A 9,690-nucleotide genomic window follows, 5' to 3' on the forward strand; every position below is an offset into this window, starting at 1 on the left:
TTCTCTTGATCTACTTTTAGGACTTGTGTGAAAATCTGATGATGTTTTAGGTCATATTTATGCAGAAATATAGACAATTCAAAAGGGTTTATAAACTTTCAAGCACCACTGTACAGACCTGTTCTGTATTCAGACATTTTATACAGAACATGAGATGGGATAAAAGCATAAGATTCCCATCTTGAACAATTTGTGAAAAAGGGGTTTGTGTGTCCACACTCGTCGCCATCACCTGGTAGATGAGTGATAGAGGCTGAAAGTAGCAGGTCCAAAGGACCAAATGCAGCCAAAATAACTAAAGACTGGCTTCTAAAAAGAAAGCATTGACTCAGGTTTGTTAATGGTGGAGTGGTGGGATGTGTTATGTCCAGGGTGCTTTCATTCCTGTGTTAGTTCAGTCTCTCTCTTTTATTTGTGCTGTCGCAGCTAGACCTGCTGGAGTGTGTGCTTACACTTGCTCACAATGTACACACATTTTACCGCAGTATAGGCCAAGAGCATATCTAATAATCTGTCCCCTCTCTATCAACCCATATGCACACTCCTGCTGCCTGATATGATGCCAGTGCCTGATCCTGAGACTATTGTACCACTGTTGCTCATCTCGCTCCTCTGGATCTGCCTGATTCATCAAGATAGATCTTCTGCTTGGAGTTTCTGCACTCATCACTCACTCTCAGCTGCTGTGAACGATTTCATGTGGATAATTTAAATCCAAGTCTCACCTTCGGTTCAGTGCATCATTGTCGATTTGCACCTGAGAACTGCTGCTGTAATCATGAGGACAAACCTGTGCTCATCCCAGGACTCTTTCAACACACTTTGCCAAAAAGCAATGAGGTCCTTTCAAGGTTTCTTCCTCATGTGGTCTCAGTGAGTGTTTCTGTTGCCGCTGGCTCATTCGTTCAGGATCTAAATCTGAATTTACGTAAAGCCGATTTGTAACTTAGATATTGTTAGATCAGGATGTTCAACTTGGTACACTTCAGAGTATCATTAGTAGAGCTGATGTAACACATCATTTACATTTAGTCGTCGGCAGATGCTCTTCTCTTATTTTATAAAAAAACAAAAACGCAAACAAATGCAAAGCAAGATATGAAACTGAGCGTTATGGCGCCTAGTTCCATGAAGGCCAACCACTTAAGTCTACAGAACCCTAAGGTTATGGGGTTTTTTTTTGTTTTTTTGGTTTCATGATTAGGCTTTTAGAGTTAACAATGTGTCTGACAAAACATTTGTATGCAAATGGTTTTTTTTCTTCTGTTTAACAGCCCACAGCACTACTGCGTCTGACGTGAAGAATACTAAGCACAAGAACATGGTGAGCTGAATAAACCTGTATAAAAAATGTGTTGATTGTTGGTCTGGTTTTTACATTGCATCACATTAATGGCATTTAGCAGATGCTGTTATCCAGAGTGACATACAACATACCCAGAGCAGCCTGGAGAGCAGTTGGGGGTTCGGAGCCTTGCTCAAGGGCACTTCAGCCATTCCTGCTTGTCCAGGGAATCAAACTGGCAACTTTTTAGTCCCAAAGCTGCTTCAGTAACCTTTAGGCCATGGCTTCTCCATGGATTTGTTATTTTAATAGCAAATGACCAAGGATGGTATAATTTTTATGTCATTCAACATCAACCAAACACATTAAAGACCCGGTCCCACAATACCGATAACTATAACTATTAATAAATCGGTCCCCTGCAGCCTATGTGGTTGGTGGTCACACCAGACTGATAACAATACCTATAGCCCAGGGTTTATCCATATCGATGAGATCACTTCTGGAGTCATTTTTCCAGGCCTGGACCTGATCCCATATAACATCTGACCAATCAGGTAATTGTGACGTCGTCTGAGCACGTGTTATTTTTCCCCAGGCACCTTGTTACATCATGAAGTCACGGAATACGGATTCACGGAAAATAAAAAACATAATACAAAGCACGGATCTTTTATTCACAGATATGTGATTATTTTCCATGAAATATCTCATCTCATCTCATTATCTCCAGCCCCTTCATCCTTCCACAGGGTCGCAGGCAAGCTGGAGCCTATCCCAGCCGACTACGGGCAAAAGGCGGGGTACACCCTGGACAAGTCGCCAGGTCATCACAGGGCTGACATATAGACACAGACAACCATTCACACCTACGGTCAATTTAGAGTCACCAGTTAACCTAACCTGCATGTCTTTGGATTGTGGGGGAAACCGGAGCACCCGGAGGAAACCCACGCGGACACGGGGAGAACATGCAAACTCCACACAGAAAGGCCCTCGCCGGCCCCGGGGCTCGAACCCAGGACCTTCTTGCTGTGAGGCGACAGCGCTAACCACTACACCACCGTGCCGCCCCCATGAAATATCAATAGTAAATTAATAAAATAAACATATAAATGCAGCTAAGATATTTTAATTACGAACTTCTGTAGTCCAAACATTTGTTTTAGACTTCTTTAATTTTTTATCCGTGATGCATCATTCGTATGAAATCAGTAACCAATCTGTAATATACTGAAACATCCATGACCGATCTGTAAATTATTAGCATCTGTGATGCATCAGGATTAAAATCTGTAACCACTCTGTATTTTGTATCCTTTTTTATTATATTTCCGTAATCCGTGGCCTATCTGTATTTTATCAACCACCGGAGTGTGTGCATGGGTAGTTTTGAAGTCCGAGCTGTACAGTACGACCCGGAATAATGTGCTACTACTTGGAAAAAACTTCCATGACTATTCCTAAGTTGCATGTGTTTATTTCCCTGAATGTCAGGACCAAGCGATATTATAGTCGGGATTATAGTTGTGGGGTTTCTGCTCTAGACTGGAACTAAATTCAGGCAGAGGGATAGTCAGAGACGGAGTTATAGGTATAGTTATAGTTATAGGTGTTGTGGGACCGGGATCTAACATTTTCATCAGAAACATTTGAGAGTTATTAACACACAAACAAATCACTCCTAACCAACTGAGTTGTTCTGAATTTGGATTTGTTGAGACGCTTCATTTGTCAGAGGATTAAATCATCATGAAAGCAAAAACGTTGAGGGTGTAATTATGAATGAAATTTATATTTGGCATAGTAGAAATTATCCATCCTGCATCCTTTATCTGTAACGACTTAGCCTGGATAAGCCAGAGCCTATCCCAGCTGACTATGGGCGAGAGGCGGGGTACACCCTGGACATGTCACCAGGTCATCACAGGGCTGACACATAGAGACAAACAACCATTCACACTCACATTCACACCTACGGTCAATTTAGAGCCACCAATTAGCCTAACCTGCATGTCTTTGGACTGTGGGGGAAACTGGAGGAAACCCACACAGACACGGGGAGAACATGCAAACTCCACACAGAAAGGCCCTCGTCAGTCACTGGGCTCTGGGCTTGAACCCAGAACCTTCTTGCTGTGAGGCGACAGTGCTAACCACTACACCACTGTGCCACCCAATTAAAACATACAGTTGTGGTCAGAAGTTGACATACAGTGACATGAATGTCATGGCAATATTTGCGTTTTCAGTAATTTCTTTGAACTGTTCTTTTTCTGTGGCAGAATGATTGTACAGCATACAGCTTTAATTAAAAAAACACTACAATTTGGTGCACAAGTTTTAATTTTCTTTGGGTTTTCTGAAATCAACACAGGGTCAAAATTATACATACAGGTCAAAAGTTTACATACACCTCACTTAGATTATTAATTCAGAGGTGCTGAAACTTACAAAATGTCTCTTATCTTGCCAAGGCCGAGGTCTCTTAACTTCCTGTTAGTGATCATGATTGACTACAGCTGGTAGCTTCTCTGTGCCTTCATACAAAGGGTTTGTTTACAGCACTCATTGGATTGACCAACACACAGTAAAATGGGAAAGTCCAAGGAGCTCAGTGCAGATCTGAGAAAGAGGATCGCAGATATACACAACTCCGGAATATCTCTTGGAGCCATTTCTAAACAACTGCAGATTCCAAGATCAGTTCAAACAATTGTATCCAAGTTCTTGCGAGGTGTAGTCACTTTGCCAAGCCACTTTGCTTCAATAAAACCCAAACTGTCACCCTCAGCTGAAAGGAAGTTGGTTTGGATGGTCAGGAACAACCCGGGAACCACCATGGCACAGCCCTGCCATGAACTGGAAGCTGATGGATCACTGTCTACAGTTCAGATCACCATGGACTAAGAGGCTGCTATCCAAGAAATATCCCCCTGCTCCAAAATCGACACCTTCAAGCTTAACTCAAGTTTGAAGCTGACCACAAGGACGAAGAAAAAGCCTTCTGGAGGAAAGCTGTATGGTCAGATGAGACAAAGATTGAGTTGTTTGGCCACAATGACCACCATGTACAGAGGAACACTGTACCAGCTGGTGTTGGTGGTAGGATCATCATGCTCTGGGGCTGTTTTGCTGCCAGTGGAACTGGTTCATTGCACAAAGTGGATGGAATAATGAAGAAGGAGGACTACCTCAGAATTCTTCAGCATAAACCATCAGAAACTTGAACACAACTTGGGACTTGGGAGTTCCAACAGGACAATGAACCCAAACACGCATCAGAGCTGGTTGTGGAGGATAAAGCAGGCTAATATTAAGCTTAAAACAAGCCCTGACTTCAACCCTGTTGAAAATATATGGACCGTGCTTATAAGTCGAGTCCATGCCAAGAAAAAAAAACAAATTTAATTGAACTCTACCAATTCTACCATGAAGAGTCATGAAATATCCAACCAGAATTCTGCCAGAAGCTTGTTCATGGTAAAAAAATATATATATTTGGCCAAGGTGAATCTTGCGAAGAGACATTTTACCCAAATATTAGGTGTGCTGTATGTAAATTTTTGACCCTGTGTTGATTTCAGAAAACCCAAAGAAAATTAAAACTTGTGCACCAAATTCTAGTGTTTTTTTAATTAAAGATGTATACTGTACAATCATTCTGCCACAGAAAAAGAACAGTTCACAGAAATTATCCATGACGTTCATTCATATCCAAGATGACATTCATGTCACTGTATGTAAACTTCTGACCACAAGTGTACGTACTAATACCTTTTAATAGAAATGCTTAACTTGATTGACTTCTCACGCTATTAATGTGTGACGTTTAACCCTTCACGATAAGAGCGTTTTGATGAGAGGAAATCACTCATCAATATGAAACACTCGATCACTGTGCAGCATGGATAGAAACCGATCGACTCAGCATAACATATCATCATCCGCTTTACAGAAACACAAAACTCGTCCTCCCTCATGAAGCAGTAACGCGTCTGCGACGTCTCATCAGATCAGCCGCTGCTGAATAATTCTGTCGAGCTTCTTCAGATGAAATGCGATGATGTGAAATTTTTTTAAAAATGGCCTCTCAGGACGCTTATGTTCTGAAAGAGCATGCTTTACCTTTTTATCTTCTTTCACGGCACAATTCGAGCTCGCATACATTTTTCATAACTCAGTGTCCTAATTCAGGTCTCAAATTCGGCGAACTTCTGTCCTGCATGAGAAGAAAGAAAACATGTATGAGTTTAATGTATCACTGTATGTGTGTTCATCCAAGACTTCTCTTTGAGTCTTGGATGAACACACAGCACCCCAAGGTGGCCATATTTAGTAGGAAATGAAAAGACGAAGCAGTTTTACAAAACAGCAGATACATTGTTAGGTACGAGGAATTGTTGACTCGTTTTGAATGAAACAACATTTCGATTTCTTCTTTAATATGTATTTTTGCCTGCAAACCACCTCATGGGCCAACAAAGAAGTAAGTGTGGGTTTATTCCATATAATATTTATACATATTAATTATTTAACATTTTAATAAAGAAGAAGAAGAAAAAAGAAGAAGCGCTTTTTAGCATTTCATCCAGACACAGTTCTCGCCTCTTGGTGAAAATTCTCCGACTCCCAACATCAAGGTCTAATCCATTTCTACTGCATTTCTATCTCAATCATAAACAGCATGCATTAAAGAATTGTTTGTACCCTTAATGAAAATGAATAAAATTGTACAGCATGAAATTGTGTTGTCTAAAATGCCACAAAACCTTCTGACCAATCAGATTTGAGAATCCAACAGTGCTGTGCTGTAACAGGAATTAATTACCCTGTAAGTCGCACCCGGTGGATACACACAGTATATCAAGATGCGAACTTAATCAGTGCCAAAGGTGATGAGGCTCGTCAAGGTGGTGTACGCGTAGCCACGGGAAAAGATCTGACATTCCACGCAGTTCATCATCATCTACATTCACAAGTGCACATTAGATAAAAGCATTTTAATTAGCAATCCTGCCTTGCAGTTTTTATTCATCACAGACACTTGAGCACTTCCTCTCCCACGTCTGCCAAACACTGAAATCAGTCTCGAGGAGCCTAAAAGGACCCCTGTGGCGAACAAAGTGCAAAAACAAGTGTTTGTGCTTAATCAGATGCCTACGCACCACGTCGAGCTCATTGCCGAGACTCAAAGCAGCCTCCTCCTCCTCCTCCTGTTCATCCTCTTCATCCTCCTCCTGCTCCTGTTCATCCTGCTCCTCCTGTTCCTCTTCATCCTCTTCCTCCTCCTCCTCCTTCTCCTCCTGTTCCTCTTCATCCTCTTCGTCTTTCTCTTCCTGTTCGTCTTCATCTCCTTCCTCTTTCTCCTCCTGTTCCTCTTCATCATCATCCTCCTGTCTTCATCCTCTATCTCCCCCTGTTCCTCTTCATCCTCCTCCTCCTTCTGTTCCTCTTCATCCTCTTCCTATTCCTCCTGTTCCTGTTCATCCTCTTCATCCTTCTCCTCCTGTTCCTCTTCATCCTCTTCGTCCTTCTCCTCCTGTTTCTCTTCATCCTCTTCCTCTTGTTCCTCCTGTTCCTCTTCATCATCATCCTCCTGTCTTCATCCTCTTCCTCCTCCTGTTCCTCTTCATCCTCATCCTCCTTCTCCTCCTGTTCCTCTTCATCCTCTTCATCCTCCTCCTCCTGTTCCTCTTCATCCTCTTCATCATCATCCTGTTCCTGTTCATGCTCTTCATCCTTCTCCTCCTGTTCCTCTTCATCCTCTTCATCCTCCTCCTCCTTTCCTCCTGTTCCTCTTCATCCTCTTCATCCTTCTCCTCCTGTTCCTCTTCATCCTCTTCCTCTTTCTCCTCCTGTTCCTCTTCATCATCATCATCATCATCCTGTCTTCATCCTCTTCCTCCTCCTGTTCCTCTTCATCCTCATCCTCCTTCTCCTCCTCCTCCTCCTCCTCCTCCAGTTCTTCTTCATCCTCTTCATCCTCCTCCTCTTGTTTCTCTTCATCCCTTTCTTCTTTCTCCTCCTGTTCCTCTTCATCCTCATCCTCCTGTTCCTCTTCATCCTCCTCCTCTTGTTTCTCTTCATCCTTTTCTTCTTTCTCCTCCTGTTCCTCTTCATCCTCATCCTCCTGTTCCTTTTCATCATCTTCATCCTCCTCCTCCTGTTCCTCTTCATCCTCTTCCTCTTCCTCCTCCTGTTCCTCTTCATCCTCATCATCGTCTTCCTTCTCCTCCTCCTCCTGTTCCTTTTCATCCTCTTCATCCTCATCCTCCTGTTCCTCTTCATCCTCATCATCATCCTCCTTCTCCTCCTCCTCTTCCTTTTGTTACTCATCCTACTATTACTCCTCCTCCTCCTGTTCCTCTTCCTCCTTCTCCTGTTCTTCCTCATCCTCTTCCTCCTCTTCCTCCTTTTCCTCCTCCTCCTGTTCCTCCTTTTCCTCCTCCTTCTGATCCTCTTCCTCCTTCTCCTCCTCCTTATCCTCTTCCTTGTTCTCCTCCTCCTGTTTCTCTTCCTCCTCTTCCTCCTGTTCCTCATTCTCCTCTTTCTCCTTTTCCTCCTGTTCCTCTTTCTCCTCTTCCTCATTTTCCTCCTCCTCCTCTTCAGCCTTCTCCTCCTGTTCCTCTTTCTCCTCTTACTCCTTTTCCTCCTCCTCCTGTTCCTCCTCCTCCTTCTCCTCCTCCTGTTCCCCCTCTTCCTCACAGATTGATGAAGGCGTTGTTTGAACAGGCCAGGTCCTGCTGAGGAGGCTTTGCCAGAGCCTTGAGCTTTGTTGGGTGTTCTTTCTTTTTTTTTTTAATAAACACTTCAGTGAAACCTATCACAGATTGGATTTATAAAGGGCTTTCAGGAGCTACCACCCCCACAGAGCTCTGATAGATTCTGGCTGAGACGAGATAAAGTGAGCCGCCGCAGAAGCTCGCCGTAGGGAGTGTGCGAGAGAGCTGAACCTGAGCGCTGACAGAGTGAGGACACCCACTTAGCACATGCATCACTACTGTCACTGTCAATGAACTGCTGCTGGTATTATTGGGGGAATAGATTGCGTTTGGGTGTATGGGTGCAAGTTCGTTATGACAAGCATAAATAATAACGACCGGACACTTCTGCACCTTTTAAAGGTGGAGTCAAGGATTTGGGTGGAAGGAAGTTGAAGTTGAAGCTGAAATGCAGATGGTTGGAAATGCAGAATTCAGAGGAGTCTTCCACACAAAACACACACACACACGAGGACAGATGCTTCCTCTCCTGATTGGTGGTGCATATCATTTGTTTTTACAGAAACCCGAGTAGCTCCTCTGATCAGATATTTAATTAAACTTGCTGAAATGAGTAGGTGGATAACTTCACCACATGCACCACTTACATTAGCATTCATAATATCACGCTTTAACTGTAGATCGTTAATGGCGTGAGAGAACATTCAGTGAAAGCCACATGATCTACTTGTCTTGGATTCATTTCCGAAAAAAAAACCTCTCAAAACTTCACCTGAAAGAGTTGGCTCAAAGAATTGACTCGTTTGCGAATGACACATTACTCTGTGAGAAATAGGGGTACAGTCAGAGTCCATTTCTGTCCCCCAAGGTACAATCTACACTAATGTACCATCTAGGCCTCATTATTGGACTTCATTATTTAGGGCTAAAAAGGTACATATATGTTCCCAAGCAGTATATAAGTAAATACGTACTTTAACATCAGTAAATAAGTACTTTAGTACTAAGGTACTGTTCCAGTGACAAGCCGTTGTACCCCTAAAGGTACAATAATGAACTTTATTTTCTGAGAATGCACTAGTACAAATTATTCATCAGTAACCAGATACTAGTGTTGTAGTACTCGAGACCGATCTCAAGACCACATTTTGAAGGTCTTGGTCTCGTCTTGGATTCGACCACATTTTTACCCGGTCTTGTCTCGGTCTCAGACACAGAGGACTCGAGATTTTATGTATTTCAAGACTGGTCATGAGCACAACTGCATGGATTTCACTAAATTGCCTGTGCACTGTCTGATTTATTTGTTGACATTGTTACTGTGATTGAACGTCAAACTTCCTGCTTCAAATGCAACCAATTACATGACTCATTACTAATTTGAAATTTTTCTTTCTGTTAATGGTTGTCACCCCTCCCCCGCCCCTTCACACACACTGGTCTGGTCCTGGTCTTGACTTAGACCCCGTCCACACATAGCCGGGTATCTGCTAAATCGAAGATATTTTTCTACGTTTTGGCCTGTCATCCACATGAAAACACATCAAAAACGAATATTTAAAAAAACTCTGGGCAAAGTGAAGATTTTTGAAAACTCCGTGTATGCCTTTTCGTGTAGACAGAGATAACCGGAGTTTTGCGTTTTAGAATGTCACAATCTGCGCCAAAAAAATGACAACA

This window comes from Neoarius graeffei, chromosome 1 (genome assembly GCF_027579695.1).
Source record: "Neoarius graeffei isolate fNeoGra1 chromosome 1, fNeoGra1.pri, whole genome shotgun sequence".
In the NCBI taxonomy this organism is placed as follows: domain Eukaryota; kingdom Metazoa; phylum Chordata; class Actinopteri; order Siluriformes; family Ariidae; genus Neoarius; species Neoarius graeffei.